We start from the raw sequence: 16,289 nt of genomic DNA, 5'->3' as shown, positions 1-16,289 counted from the left end.
AAAAGTACTAAAAGTTCGTTCAATCTTTTCAAGAAAATGGTCATGAATTTCATACTAGCTGAGAGTGGTGATTTTTGATTACCCATATCGTAGCTTTTGTCATAAATCACCTTAGAAACCGCATATTCGATATAATCCATCTGTGCATGTATTAATGAATTCCCTAGTGAGATGAGCGGTGAACAATTCTATTGTAATGTACCATTTTATGAATTATTAAATAAATAATGGGAACAAGTTTTAAAGTTTTTTATGAAATCGGTTTGTAACCTAGATAGTGTCTAGGATAAACATTTCCGATTTTTATTTATATAGGATACTTTGACATTTAAAAAAATGTAAATGAATATTCATGTAAAACTTTTTTTTATTTAAATTATTTTGAAGGTTTTACTCATCAATTTGGTGATATATCATTGAAGACGAAGATACTACTAATTAATCTAAACGAAACGAAAGTTGAGAATTATTAGTATTATCTTCTTCTAAGAAAAATTATATTAATGGTTACGAAATTCAAAATAAGTTGTTCCTGATTCAAATTAATAATTAGCTAGTTCTTAACGTTTTTTCCATTATTATGTTTTTGAAATATCGGGTGCCACACCTTTAATGTTATTTTCCCTAACCCCCTCATAGTACGAGTATCATAATTCCTTGCATATGGAAACTTCCGTAAGCAGCCTCAAAAACAAAAGGTTAATAAAATGAATTATGTTAATTAGATCTGGGTCTTGCTTGCAAGGGGAAGCGCGCGGTGTATAAATCAAACGTACCTAGAGCTTTACTGGTTACTTAACCCCGAGCACCGTACTTATCCTACTTATGCAACCCCCGGGCCCTATTCTCCGAAGCTAAGAAAGTAAATCTGTTTTTTAATGCCGAACTCAAGCGATTCAACTATTATTATGGTGGAACAGTTTGAATTATATATATACAGCAACGCGGGGTATAAAAAAACGAATATATTGTGAAGATTTTTTTTAGCAGGGGAAATTGTATATAATCACATTTTTAAGGGAAGTGCAATGCAATGCTTTCCGTAATTCACAGTAAAACGAAATATGTTCAATCTTAACCCTTCAGGCATCGGAAGGACATTACTAGCCACAAACATCATATTCCGTTATAGCCTCTGAAGGACAGATCTGACCGGGGTGTAAAGACATTATAAAGGTATTTTTACCTTTTTTTCTATAATGCGTAGATATGTGATACGTTCGTCATTGTAAAGATAAATAATTATTCTTCACAGTTTGTATCAAATATTTTAACATAATTAAAGGATTAAATTTTAAATAAAATTGTGAAAGTGCATGATTAATGTATTCCCGCATTTTTTCATTGAAAGTTGAAAGTTAAGAAAATATTTAAATTTTTGATTGTATAAACGGTATAAAAAGTGAAGTTGTAGTTGTATTATTTATTATTTATACAAAAGGAATATGTTGTATAAATATCGAATTATTTCAAAATTATTTACGTTCCGAGTCAAAATGTCCTGGTAATTTTTTGTTAACATTTTTATGTTCGATTAAAAAAAATATTATTTAGAGAGAACTATGTTCTTTTCACATGCAAATATTTCAAAGATAATTTTATATAGTTTCTAAATTAGTATTTTTTTAACGACAACTTGAAAAATAAGTAATATGTATCACATTTTAGATACCTAGGGAGCAATCCGAAATTCGAAGAAAATTCACCATGTCGTTACGACTTGTCAGTAAAAATATTTAAAAACCTGAAGGGTTAAATGAAAACAGTACTTAATAATAACAATAGATTGCAGTAATTTATCAGGAAATAATATAAAAAAAGACATACATGAAATAAAATTTAAAAAAATAATAGATAAGAAGCGAAAAATGTGTATTAGAAATTCTTGCAAAAAGTTGTTTATGGAAAACATTTGACAGTCTCCCCGGTCTTCAGAGAGACATCAGGGATACTCCATCCAGACAACCATGTTAGTCAAAAGGGTATTACTGAAGTGGTGATATCGGCGCCATAAACTTCCATTGCGGTGGCGGAGAAGTACCTACTCTGAAAGAGAGCACTCTTCGCTTCAGAAACATTTCCTTAACGCTGCAGTATCTCGGTAGGCGGACTAGTTGGCGATATGCATTATTGTGGGTGACTTTTAGCTTATGCCATTGGGATGCAGTGTAATATGACTACAGTTCTGACAAATACAGCGATATGCATAATGCATTGAACAGTATTCTTTTGAATTTTGTGCCGTAATATTGAAAACGCCTTGACACTTGCTAAAAAAACCTTTTACTTATTCCGCCTAGGATCAAACTTAAGCGAATTTTAATAGCGATACATAAAACAAAAATAAACGCATTGTGTTATAACTGGAGCAAAACTTATGATAAAATATGATGACTGGACAAAAACCAATGATATAGTTTTATAACAGGGCAAAAACTGATGACAAACAGTTTTAACTAAATATAAATTACAAATTAAAAATGTTCGTCCGATTATTGTTACTTCCCTTTTACTTTACTTTTTGTATCGGAAGTTAACAAGTTGTTGGCAAGTTTCATCGCACATAGTGCAGCCCGTTTAAACGTAGAAATGTTTTGAAATTATTAAAATTTATTTATTGTTTTATTGAACTAAAGGAATAACTATATTTTTATGAAACACTCAACAGGAGACACTCCATAAATATAAACTCCAAAGTTATATGGAATACATATTATCACAGAATAAAGAAGAAAACTAGAAATGCCTTCCATACAAATTGGAATGGAAACATATGTTCCAATTAGCCTAAAGGCGCTCTGTCTCACTTACTAGATCTTCATCCCATTTGAATTTCGCAACCACAATTGTGTATTACAAATGTATGTCATGATTAGGCAAATATTTGGATCAGGAAACACACCCACAAGGCAAATCTTGTGTTGTTCTTTATTTTATGCATACTATGAATGTCATTACTCATCAACAAATAAATAAACACCACAACGTTCCACATAAATATCATACGTTCGATTATTGCTTTCAGGTTAATAACAGGGATTTGGACCTGCATCTAGCAATGTATTATATCATCGCAAAATTAAAATCAGTTGAAAATAAAAGGAATCCTTGATTTCAATAGGCCCTGAGTTAAGTAATAAAACGCACGGGTTATTCAGTGGTTTTTAATGCACCCTTTTCACAGTTTTTTATGTTTTCTTAAAACTTAACTAGAAAGCTAAAAATCACTAAGCCGCAATTCAAATATCAAATATGAATAAGAGAGGAACTAAGAGCTCTTGAAAAGACCAACGTTCTATGAGAGAGGAAACAAAAATGCCGGCGAATCGTTCGACAGTCGAGCTGTTGAATTCGAGACCTGTTCTCATGTAACAATTGTCAACCGCGTCAAAATATCGGGCTATAAATGTGTAATTACAGATAGTTAATTTATTATAGTTCTCACTCACTCAAGGGTATTAATAGTAACTCGGGAAAATTACACAATAACGTTGTAATGACTCGAAGCTTTTTACGGGTATGTGTTTTTAAAAATATTTTGTCTGGTTACGTAAATAAAATCGTAAAAGCAATCTCATAGGATATGCAAACAAAATCCTTAATTTATCCCCCAAATTGGCCACCGTATACCGTAGTTTCTAAACTACGGTAAAACAAATATTTGCATTCTCACTTCCCGCTCTTACCAACTACAAGAGAAAGCAAGACGTAATGAATTTTCAAGCGTTGGTATCTTCACTTCGAAAGAACACATACTTTTTAAGTACTACAGTATAAATGTTGGAAAATAGTGTTTTCTATTTTAAGAACGTTTAAAATCAAATATAAATATATGGCATAGCTTTCATTTAAAACCCTGGAAGAGTATTATCCTCTCGTAGGTTAGTGAAGGGTATAGTTTTTACTCAGATATCAGTCTTTTTTATTAATCAAAGCAAAAAGACATTTTTAATAATAATAAAGAATAAACATTTATGCCTTATAAATTATCTATGTATTTTAGATTTAATAAAATATAAATATTTTTTAGAAATTTAAAACAAACATATCGTACTATTGTTTTAACTGAACGAAGAACGAACATTAATGATATATTATTTACAATAGAGTGCGAAGACTTCAGCATTGGTTGCATTTTTTCACGCTCCCCATAAACAGGTTTGTTGCATTTTTACGGAAGTTGTGATGTAAATTCGTTTTCTCATTAGTTCAAGGGTTTTAGAAAGTTAGAAATACTAACTGGGTTTTACGAGTCACCTTGGTTCAGCGATCTTAGATCAAGGTGTTAATCCGCCACTTTACAGAAGACTGTAAAACAAGCCAATAATACCGATATTTAAAAAAATAGAAGAGTATGTATGAGACGATGTATGAATCTGAATGAGGCAAGAAGTGTGTGCCAAGACCGAGTTGTTTGGCGGTCCGTCCTCTCTGCCTACCCCTGCGGAGAAACGGCGTGGTTAGTTAGTTCGATAAAAATAATAACAAAAAATAAACATTTTTTTTTAATTATACTGTTTTAGATACCCTCTCACACTTATTTGAAATTCACCATACATATTCCTTTTCAACTTCTTATTAGTGTGGACCACATCAATTCCGCCGGGGAGTGAATGCAGCGGGCATTCGTTGACCAGATGTTTGGTGGTCTGCACCGCACTGCATTCTCACATCACTGACTTCATCAGCGACCGAGGGAGGACCTTATCTTATTGATGGCGGACAAGAGTTTACGAGGAAGTGAGAATCCAGTCTCTCAGTGGGGTCGTGCACGAGATGGGCATTTTTTCACGTTGGCCGATTGCTATTCAAGTTTCCACCTATTTGCTGGAGTGAGATGTATTCAAAAGAGCCTCTCTCCTTCCTCCCAGAAGGGATTTTGGGACTGCAATCGAATAAAGGTGAGAGATGAGATCATTGTGCAAAGGTATTGTGCTTTTTTGCAGTGCCTTTTTGTATTTCCTCAGTGTTCTGCAATCTCTCCCCTGATATTTGGCGGGGTTTTATTTGCAAGTACGGGGAGCCAAGGCAGAAGTGTAGATTTTAAAGTCATTTTGATGGTTAACATTGTTGCATTGAGTTGAACATCGACCATGGAATTGTGGGCGCTTCTAGTCCATACTGGAGCACAAAATTCAGCTGCTTAGAAAACCAGAAAAATGGATGCGGACTTTAGGATGTTGGCGTAGCACCTACATCTAGTTCTAGCTAGCCTATTGACTAAGTTGGACCTTGTCCTGGTTTTTTTGCTCCTTTGTAACTGCAATTTACTTACTACAGCACGTTATGTATGTACCAACAATATCATAAATTACTAATAAATAACTACAGTAATGTTGTGTCTACTCTTTTTCCCAATGCAATCTAACATTTCCATTGAAGAGTACCATTAAAATCTCATATTATGCAAAACACTAATGTTGAGCATATTTTATGAAAGAATACTTTGAATTTCCAAATGAACAATTATTATGTTATTATTAACCCTGATTAAGGTTCGGGTTGAACTGAAACCGGTTGGTTATAAATATATACAATAAAGTGGTATTCAAACAAAGTTATTTTATTTTAATTATTATAATTATGTTTACCCACAAAGTGTTTGCTACAAGTGAAAAAATATTTCTATATTGTTTTTATTAAGCATTTACCATAATGATGGATTGAGATTCCATTCTCCTTACTAACAAACGTATTTTAATGTTTATACACTGTATCAATGGTTATTGTGAGGCCCTTGATGTTTAAACCTGCATTACTGAATGCAAACTGTTCTTCTAAATAATAAGACACTATTCAGTTGTTCAATTTACTCGCTTTTAATCTTTAAACTCTCTACCCCAGTTTTGGTATAAGGCTTTAATTGAACAACAATTCTTACTTGCAGCCAGTAGTTAATCCCACTGTAAGTTATATTTGGACAATTTCTTAATGGACACAATAAAATGTAGTTGGGAACGTTCTGCAATCTACCAAGTCACTAGTTCTACTGTTTGTGTTCTCGAAGACTTGGCTAAATGGATTAGTTATTTTCTTACGGAACTTCAGAAAGAGCACTGAATTCTTAGGATAATGTTCATTTAAGTTGACAATGATGGAATAAAATCTATTCTAAAGTTTTTAATCGGCATGTTACTGATAGGTATTCAATGTATAAAATTACCTCGTGTACTTAACCATAGGTGTGTAAATTAAAACAAAATCTTTAAATGGTAATAATTAATGTTGGTAATAATATAATAATATATATATTTTTTTTCTATGTAGTATTTTAACATATGTACTTATACTATTTCAAACACATAACCATGTACAATGTGACCTTAGAACGGGGTACCCCACTAAGGACACATTATCTTATATAAAAAAATAGTTAAATAAAAAAAAGAATAAGAAAATAAAATAAAAAAATAAACGTTTCAAACAGATTGATGGAAAATGGGTTGGAAAAAAAACAAAATTAGCAACCAAGACTAGAAGTCGGAACTTTGCTATATCTGGTGACGAATCTTCTACGTATGCTTTGATATTATCCAATTGAAAAAGTAGCGTTGATTTCAGGAATACATTTTTTATCATAAAACCGTGTTATAAAATCACAGCCTAAAACTCCAAACGATAAAATTCAAAAAGGTTCTCGATGGAGCTATTGCTAATCATTTGGCAACCATTTTGTTTTTATAACCGCAAATTTCTAGATAGTGGCCGTAATTTTTGAGTAATTAGTTAATTAGAAATGAAAACGCTACGATATCTCTATAAATGAAACGACAGACATACTTTTGTTGCTGGCAATATAAGCGAAATGATTGTGATGTTCATTCGAACTAGGTCTTTGAAAAAGGACCTGAAATATAATTAAAATTACCAGAATATTAGTACAGTTATGTATTTTATCCCCAATTGTATGCTCGGGAAGCTTTTTTCATTACTTAAAATATTTAATTAGTCGTTGATATCACCTCGCAATTAAAATACGTCGTGATCGTGGAAACTAGGGTAGTAGAGAAAGCGCGGGTACGGGGCCGTCAGTATAAGAGGCTTTACTCCAAGAGTAGTACCTGTGAAATTGCTTTCGACGGACTAATGGAGTGTTGGCTGTTCAATTTCATCCCACTTAACTAAATCACGCGGAGAGTAACTGCCTATTTACAAGGCATCTATTTCGGTTTTTCAGCCCTAATTACATATTTGCAAAAGCACCCTTCTGTTACCAAAAAACACTTGCTGCAGAGTATTTCAACTAAAAATATTAAGAAAATTAGTTTACTCATTTGAATGATTAAGTGCCTATTAGCTTCAGTGGATACTGCAGCGTTACAAGGGTAGTTGTTATGAGCACCGAATTGACGCAAATTAAAATTTTATGTGCAAAACATCATTAAGGCAGTTTTGGGGTTGTGAAATTATAATCTTTATTTCTTTGTTGAGTACCTTCGCAGCGGTAATAATAAAAAAGATGTTAACAAATTTAATACCTGTTTTTAACACTATGCTAAAAATTCGTTTCTTAAGATTTTTGTGGAGGTTGGATTATTTTTTTTACTACCTTTTGTAATTTTATATCCCTAGTACAAAATTTAAGTGCAAATACAATTTTTTCGTAACTTAGTTCTAAAAGCCCCCGTGTTTATTATTTGGTGAGAAATAAATGATTATGATCATTGATTGATGGCCTCCGTGGTTGAGGAGTAAGGCTTTCGAATAGCAATCAAGGTCGTGGATTCGAATCCCGGAGTGCGCAAGTAAATTTTATTTATTTAATATGTGTTATTTCACAAAGAGGCAAACTGAGCTTCGGGATATATTATAACAAACAAATCATTTCTAATATGTATATACCTAAAAGAAGTTAAGAATAAAAGGCTTATTATTATTAATTGACTTTTATTATTATTATTTCACAAAGTGGAATATACTTTTAGTATCGCCTGGGTGTAAGACCACCATTTAGAATAGAATATTTTTTTTTTTTTTTTTTTTTTTTACAGTATTACCGCACAAGAGTCCCAACTGCTCCCGTCTGGAGCCAGTGAGACTATGGCATCCCTAATTGGGGTATGATGTGAGGCTGAGGGTATTGGGGAGGGGAGGGAGATGGGGAAGAGGAAGGTGGGGAAGTACCTGGCTATTCAGATCTGGTCACCAAACACGGCTAAAGCCATTTCAAGCAACGTTTCAATTCTGAATGGTGGTCTTACACCAGGGCGATACTGAGAGTATCTTCCACTCTGGAACGTGCCGCAAATATACTATATATTATTTTAAATTAATTAATTGTGAAATAACACAAATTAATCAAATAAAATTTATTTGCGCACGCCGGGTTCGAACCCGCGACCTTCGGATCTGTAGTCAAAAGCGTATACCACTAGACCACGCCGGCCGTCGAATAGGTGTTTTTGCACAAAAACGGCGCTATACAAGTATTATTATTATAATTTTCGTATGTCTTTTCTATACACACGTTTTGTTTATTTTTGCAATAGTTATCTATTATTATATTTTATAAAACGGTATTTACTTATATATTATAGGTATGTACCTACTTACCAACATAATTTTTGTTTAGATACATGTTTGTATTCTACCTTTTAACACATTCTTGTTTGTGGACATGAGTGTATTATACCTTTAACCCATTCTTGTTTATGGACATGTGTGTATTATACCTTTAACCCATTCTTGATTATGGACATGTGTGTATTATACTTTTAACCCATTCTTGATTATGGACATGTGTGTGTATTATACTTTTAACTCATTCTTCTTTATGGACATGTGTGTAGTTTATCTTTAAACCATTATTGATTATGGACATGTGTTTATTATACCTTTAACCCATTCTTGATTATGGACATGTGTGTATTATACCTTTAACCCATTCTTGATTATGGACATGTGTGTGTATTATACCTTTAACTCATTCTTGTTTATAGACATGTTTGTACTCTACATCTAGCTCATTCTTGATTGTCATTTACTTTTGCCAATTATTTTTGTTATTACTTTGTATTAAATTATTCATGTATGTAATTCTTTGAGTATCATGCCTGTTTTGTGTACTTAAATAAAATTTAAATAACATAATTGGTTTAAGGGATTTAAATCCAATTAGCATATGTCTAAACACCTTATGGAACGGATGTATAGAATACCTTAAAATAATAATTATTGCCATTTTTCTTTTGCTGCACATCTGAAATAAACCGAAAATATTCAACCACCATAATATAGGCATTTGCATAGCTGAAAAATATAAAATAATATTCTTTTTGATTACCTTAATGACGTAAAAAAATCATGTCACAATGGCCGAGGTTAAAGACTTTGTTCCGGTGACACAGAGTTTCTGGGTTTTTGTTTTATTTATGTTTGTAATGTTAGTTTAGATTTATTAGAATTATCTTCTTCTCCAATGTTTAAACATTATATTACAGTTTCAAATGCGCACTATCACGAATATTTTTAAGCCATTGAGCAATCTCAGATGCATTTCTATAAATGCACCACTCAGGCAATGCACCTAAAGTTGTGTACGGAATCGTTTCCTGCAGCCCCTCTACGGAGACAACGAAAATTCCTCGATATTTCCTTTGTAGGTACTTATCGCTCCGTGTACCGACGTACGAATTTCCTAAACTTGTATTTATTTTCAGTGCGCTCCACCCGATCGCGAAGCACTTTATCACACGGGGGGTGCAAGGATTCGGGAGTTTACAAGATTTGTTTGAAACTGCATTCATGACCGGAAAACTTTAAATTCATACGAAGCTCGCTCAAAATGAACAACGAATCTTTGTTTTATATATTCAGCTTTGTGCTTAATAACTAAATCTCAGTGAATCAAAACAAAACACAAGCAGCCTTGATGGGTGGGTATAGGTAGACCCACCTCAATATTGAATTAAAGTACTTTTCATGCAATTTTTATTCAAATCCTTAATATTGTAATTCTAATTTAGTTTTTTAAAAAATATCCCATTGCCTTGAGCGAGTGGAACACTGTTACGACGTTTATCCTTATTTGACAGGTGATGAAGCGGGTTAGTCTGAAAATTATTTATCACGAACGCCTAGTTGTATCTTCGCTTTTACATGAAGTTTATTTATTTATTTGGATATTTTTTATAACATTACAGATCGTGGTCAACGGCGTTAAAATTTTACCGTTTATACAATGTATTTGCAGGGACAAAAATCTTGTAAATGTATTGTAGCACTCGAAAAACATATCGATCTTTTGATCAACTACATTTAGGAAGTACGTGGTTCTCCTCACGGGTGAGTTCATGAACAAATTGGTGTTGCTTGCTCTACAGAAAAGGAGGCTATGGCAAAGTCTTTTAGACTTTGGTACAAATATTTTTTTTGAGCCTAAATCGCCTTGTTGGATATGTAACGGTTTAGTAAAAGATTTTTAATCAGAGAAATACCCCCACATGTCTCTTAGGTGTCTTAATTGATCAATAATCATGTCTTGGATATAGTCAGAGATAATATCCGGGATATAACATTCGGTTGGGCAGCGTTGTAAAGTGGGTATGTGCACATATACAAAAAAGGTTTTTTTATGGGTAGAAGAGAGTTTTTTTTTAAGTTTCCTGTGGAAGATCACATAAATTATTAATAATAATCACGTCAACATCATTGAAGGAATCCATTGCATTTTTTAGACATGAATTATTTAAGAGATAATTATTTATGGGATAACTGACAATTCTGCCATTACAGGTCACTCCAAATGGTTCGGGATGAGGTTCAAGATGTGTCTGCCCCAAAGATATTAGAAAAACGAGATATGCTATGTTGGCCGCCGGACCGTAGCCGGAGTACTACCTAATTAGGGTACTTTGAACGGTATCGGGACGTGCACGCACAGAAATTTGTTCTATGTATTAGTGCGGATACCTTAGCGCAAGCGAAGGTGTGCAGTAGTATTAGTGAACAAAACCGGAGACACTCGGCAAAACAATTCCACTCAGTACGAACTGCGCATAGCAAATCTCGTTCTTCTAATATCTTTGGTCTGCCCACTAGCTGCGTGATGTGAGAAACTGGTTTTGGAGTATATTTTTACGCTCGTCACTCCTGGACACACTGATCACTAGATTCCTAACCAACCCTCGTACCTACTGCTTTCTCAAAATTTTATTATATCTTTCCTTATAAATATACAGGGTGCGGCAGAGAGGACGGACGTTTTTGAGATGGGTAGTACTCTCTCCCTCCGTCTACGAGAGAGGTGGGGGGGGGGGTGACGCTTGATTCGTTAGTTCCTAGCATTGTTTTACCAGTTGTCGTCATGGAGCCGTGGACGGTGGAGCACCGCGTTTTCGCCTATGATTGTTTCGTCCGAAATAATGAGTCAGTCACCATCGTACATCGTGAGTTTCGTCGCCATTTCAACATTCATCGGAATAGAGCTGTTCCCTCTCAAAACACCATCCTTCATTGGGTTGAATCACTTCGCAGGCGTGGTGAACTGATCAACAGAAGACCAAGAGGAGCTCCGCGAACAGTTCGAACTCCTGAAAATGGGGACAAGGGGACACCTCAAGGCTAGAGTATACAAGAACAAACCCCAAGCTCTGGACGAATTGAAGGACGCAATTCACGTGGAAGTCGCCCAAGTTGAGAGAGCGATGTTGGAAAGAGTCTACGCGAACTTCCAAGAACGCCTCCAGCACTGCATCAACGATTTCGGCCACCACATGCCTGATGTAATTTTCCACACTTGACTGTCTCAAATGCTATTTTCTCGTGAACCTGATTCCATCAATAGATTTGTTTTTGAGTAAAAATTAACTATTTTATGATTTTTTAAAACCGTCCGTCCTCTTTGCCGTACCGTGTACTTCAAACAGCACCCCTACCTAAATTTTCCTACCATAAGATTAAGGTTCCATAGTATATAATATTGTGACAATTATACTACGGTTTCAGGCTACAATTCTGTCATAAATAGAAAATACACCATTGGTAACTCTTATGCTTTGTTGGCTGATGTTTTTAATACGCATCTATTAAAATATAAAGCTGTACTAATTAAACATTACGTTTATCAGTGTTTATTTTAACGAGATCACTGCATAACAAGTGTATCGAACATGAAAAATGATTTTATTGCATTTATGAAATGCGGCTAAAGTTGCACATCTGCGGGTTTGATGACCTCTTTTTCCAAATCATATTATTTACCACTTTAAAAATGCATCAATAATAATCTGTAACCAGGCGACGAAAACGACTGGATCGAACATGAAACAGTTCGATAACCCTATTTTCTAAAACGAAATTAAAATATTGACAAAGCCAAAAAGCTGTTGTTGGGTGAAATATTATTCGCACCACAATGCCTGCATTTGAAAACGTGAACATGTTTTTGCAAGCTGACGTCACACAAATACAAGATAGAAGATTGGAGAAGATATTATAAATAGCCCATTAAAACAAAATATTGGGGAATTCAAGTTTTAAAATTAGGAGTAGCGACAAAGCCGGTAATAACGCGATCTGTTCTTACAATATCTGAGTGTCAACTGAAATCTGTATTAGCTTCTGTTCTTCCATCACGGCACAGTCATTTTAAAATATTACAAACTATTTGCAACGAGCTGTTAACTGCGAGCACTCTATCAGCTGAGCCAGACGCATTTGTCATCATTACCATAATTGGCGTCTCCGTGTGCCGGCCCTTATAATCAAATGACCATGCCGCTGCTGAATTACTGCTGGCTACCGACTGAAGTGCCCACTGCCGCTGATAACCTAGAGACTGGCCAATCGTTGCTGTATTGATGCTGACAACTTAGAGGCTGGCCAATTCCTCCTGGCTACTGACTGAACCAGCACTGATTCTGACAACCTAGACGCTGGCCAATCCCTGCTCCACTGATGATGACAACCTAGAAGCTGTTTAATTCCTCCTGGCTACCGACTGAATTAACTACCGATGCTGACAACCTAGAGGCTGGCCAATTCTTCCTGACTACTGCTGCAGCAGTTGCCTGCGCCATTTGCTATATTGTATGGCGCGATGATGCACAATGTGCTCCAATCTGAAATTATCGCTGAAAGAATTCCGATTGTCTCAGTTTCTATATGTGTATTAAAACCCAGTTGTATTGAAATACATATAACTTTTTTTTGTGAATTGGGTTGACTGTAAGAAATATAAAGTACCTATAAGCTACAGCCCTTTATACGTTCTGTATAGCAGTACAATACATCTAATTAAAATGTGAATTTCTATTTGAATCGCCTTTCTTTAATGATGGTTTGGATAGAACACCCCACGGTGTATTACTTAAATAATTACCCAGGTTAAAGGCTGATGCTGTGCTGGTGATTATTATTGACAGTCTTTTCTTCTACAGGCAAACACGTCCCGTACACAAGTTTTTTTTTGTTTCATCTTCATTTTTTTATTTGATCCTGTAGAAATGTATATATATTTTTTTGTCTCCGTTACTTATAAAATCGAACAATATTTCTTTCCTATTTTTTTTCAATATCGTACTTTTTCTGTCAATACCTATCAAGATTGTAAATGGCTCTTTTACCACTAATTATAAATAAATGGATTAATAGAAAGCTTTTTCTTAATATTAAAAAAACTTAATTCTTGCTCCAGTTTATGGGACTCTATCAGAAGGTTGTTCTATCCACAATCTGAGGGATTTAAGTGTGTTGTTTGCAATAAACGTAAGCTTACATTACTTTTAACGGTCGCTTTTTCATGGTATGATGTCGCGTCGCCGCAGAGATAAAACAAAGGAAATTGGTTTTTATGGCGGCGTTTATTCCGAATTAAATAAACGATAATCTAGAATGTTGTTTAATAAAAGTATGATGTTGCGAAATAATAAACACATTATATAAGCGTGATTAGGGTTTGATTGGGTAGAACACGTGATTAAAAACAAACAAAAAATAAAGTGTACTATTTGAGAATCAAAGTTGGAAAACCAGAATTTAAATTAAATATTATGTAAGCAAGCATATACGGAGAAAAACGACAGCTGATAATTTATTAAGAATCTCATAAAATTATTTGTAGTTCCAGTTAAGAACTGAACTGCGGGCTTTACGAGTGAATTTACAGGTTTCCTGATAAATTTTTAGTAAATTACGAATATATATCATTATGTTCAAACAAGTGTTCATGAAAATCCGAAGATGTATAAATCAGTTATATTTTCAGGTCAAAAGCAAGGAGATTCGATATACACTAGAGCAGTGGCTAACCTTGTTGGGGGTACTGACCCCAACCAGTTTCATATGCGCATTCACCGAACCCTTCTTAATGGGAAAATAATATATTTTTTTTTGAAAATAAAACATAGGTTTACATTTATACATAGGTGCACAAAACGAACCAAACCATTAAAGAACCAAACTATTAAGAACAAAGAACAAAAACCATTAAAACATAATAATTAATATTTACTGCAAATCAGTGAAACTTCTGCTGAACCCGCGAGACTGACTCAACGCACCCATGGGGTTCTATCGAACCCAGGTTAAGAACCACTGCACTAGAGGATTAACGCTTTCAACACGGAATCACTTCTACATACATAAACCTGCATTTCACCACAATTTACACATCTGCCCTGATGATGGATATTATGACGCAGTCAAAAATGTTGGCTAAAGAAGGAGAAAGTTTAACATTGCAAATCAAAAACAGAAAAATGATTACTGTAAAACAAACAAATAGTTTCTAAAATTACACGAAAAGTGACCGGTTTGGTCTGTTTGTCGCAGAGTGGTTCAAATTATTGGGCTCGTTTCCAGGAGTCGCGTTGATTATACAACCTTCTGGTAGCTGAGCCCTCCATTGAGACGGGACTAGGGAGAATTCTAATTTCTATACCGGGAACCTTTATGTAGAATCAATTTAAATAGGCAGTCGAAATGTCCCCCAAAATCAAACGGTTTCATTTTCCATTTAAACCTAATTTTTATGATCAAAATCTAAAGGTACAAACCTATAATTTTCTGTTGTTAGTGCATGTGTGAGTAAGTAATTTGAAATATTGTGGCATAATTTTAATCAAGTTCAATTAAATTAACATTTTCAAAATTGTGTTATTTATTTTTTATTGCAGAAACAAACAGCACATAATTACATAGAGGACAATAGTTACAAAGTAACACAAGTTAATACAATAAATTGTACCAATGACATGTCGCTGACATAATATATAGGTACATATTATACATTTTACTTAAGTTAAGTTAGTTAGTATATTAGGGAATGAGAGAGAGATGTGTATGAATGTTTGTGTGTGTGTGTGTATGTGTGCAAGGGGTTGTAGATGTGTGTGTTATGTGTGCGAATTCAGTGTGCTAAAAAGTTTTTCTTAAGTAGAGAGAGTAGAGAAGAGAGAATCAAAAATATATACCGTTATTTGTGCTTGTTTGAATTGAATTGAATGTTTGAAGGAAGCGAGAAATGGGAGAATTTGCTGCAGCGTTTGTTTTATTACTAGTTGTGTAAAAAGGTTGGTGTGGCGAGTTCTCCATTGCATTTCAATTCATTGTGGCGAGTTATCATAGCAGAGAAGCGGTAATGTAGGTACCAAATTTATTTTTGAATTAATAATTCTTTATTCGAAATGTGTATTTGTTTTGTTCAGAATTTAGACACATGCTTAATTTGGGAGGCGGGTTTGGGTACCGCCGCCCCGAAAATCATTTAATGGATAACCAACACCTCTGCCGTAGGTCACCACAAGTGGTTTGCTACGTTTGGTGATTTAACAGAGGTGTTTGGGTTCATCGGGAAAGGTTTGTTCAGGATGCGCCTGCCCACCTGCTGTGTGGCGTGCCAGATCGGTAGAGGCTGATTTGGCGAGACCCTTTGACCTCTCTAACTGGTTTTTCGATCCATCGCCTTGCCTCGCTGTGGGAGTGATATATTCATATGTCCGTCACTCCTGGACACAATGATCCATAGATTCTTAACCAACCCTCATACCTCATACCTTTCCAGAACTTCCTGTCCTTCCTTTCCTTAAAAATATCTTCCACACAGCATTCCGATCCAAATCCAGAAATTATAGAAAGAAGATACGTTACTGAAACAATACGCGTGGTTTCACTAAACTAGGTCCAGTGAACATACTTTAACGGCCCGTTCATTACATATATTATTTAAATGGCTACGTTTTTCAGAAGCGGTGCTTTATTTTTTTATGAATTTAACGTGTCTTGTATTTTAATAATATCATTGGATAAATTTCATAATTTTTCGAGCTAGTGTAAATTTCTTCTTTTGA

This window comes from Hesperophylax consimilis, chromosome 18 (genome assembly GCF_061612785.1).
Source record: "Hesperophylax consimilis isolate HC1 chromosome 18, BYU_Hcon_1.0, whole genome shotgun sequence".
Classification (NCBI taxonomy): domain Eukaryota; kingdom Metazoa; phylum Arthropoda; class Insecta; order Trichoptera; family Limnephilidae; genus Hesperophylax; species Hesperophylax consimilis.
This window is presented reverse-complemented; position numbering follows the sequence as displayed.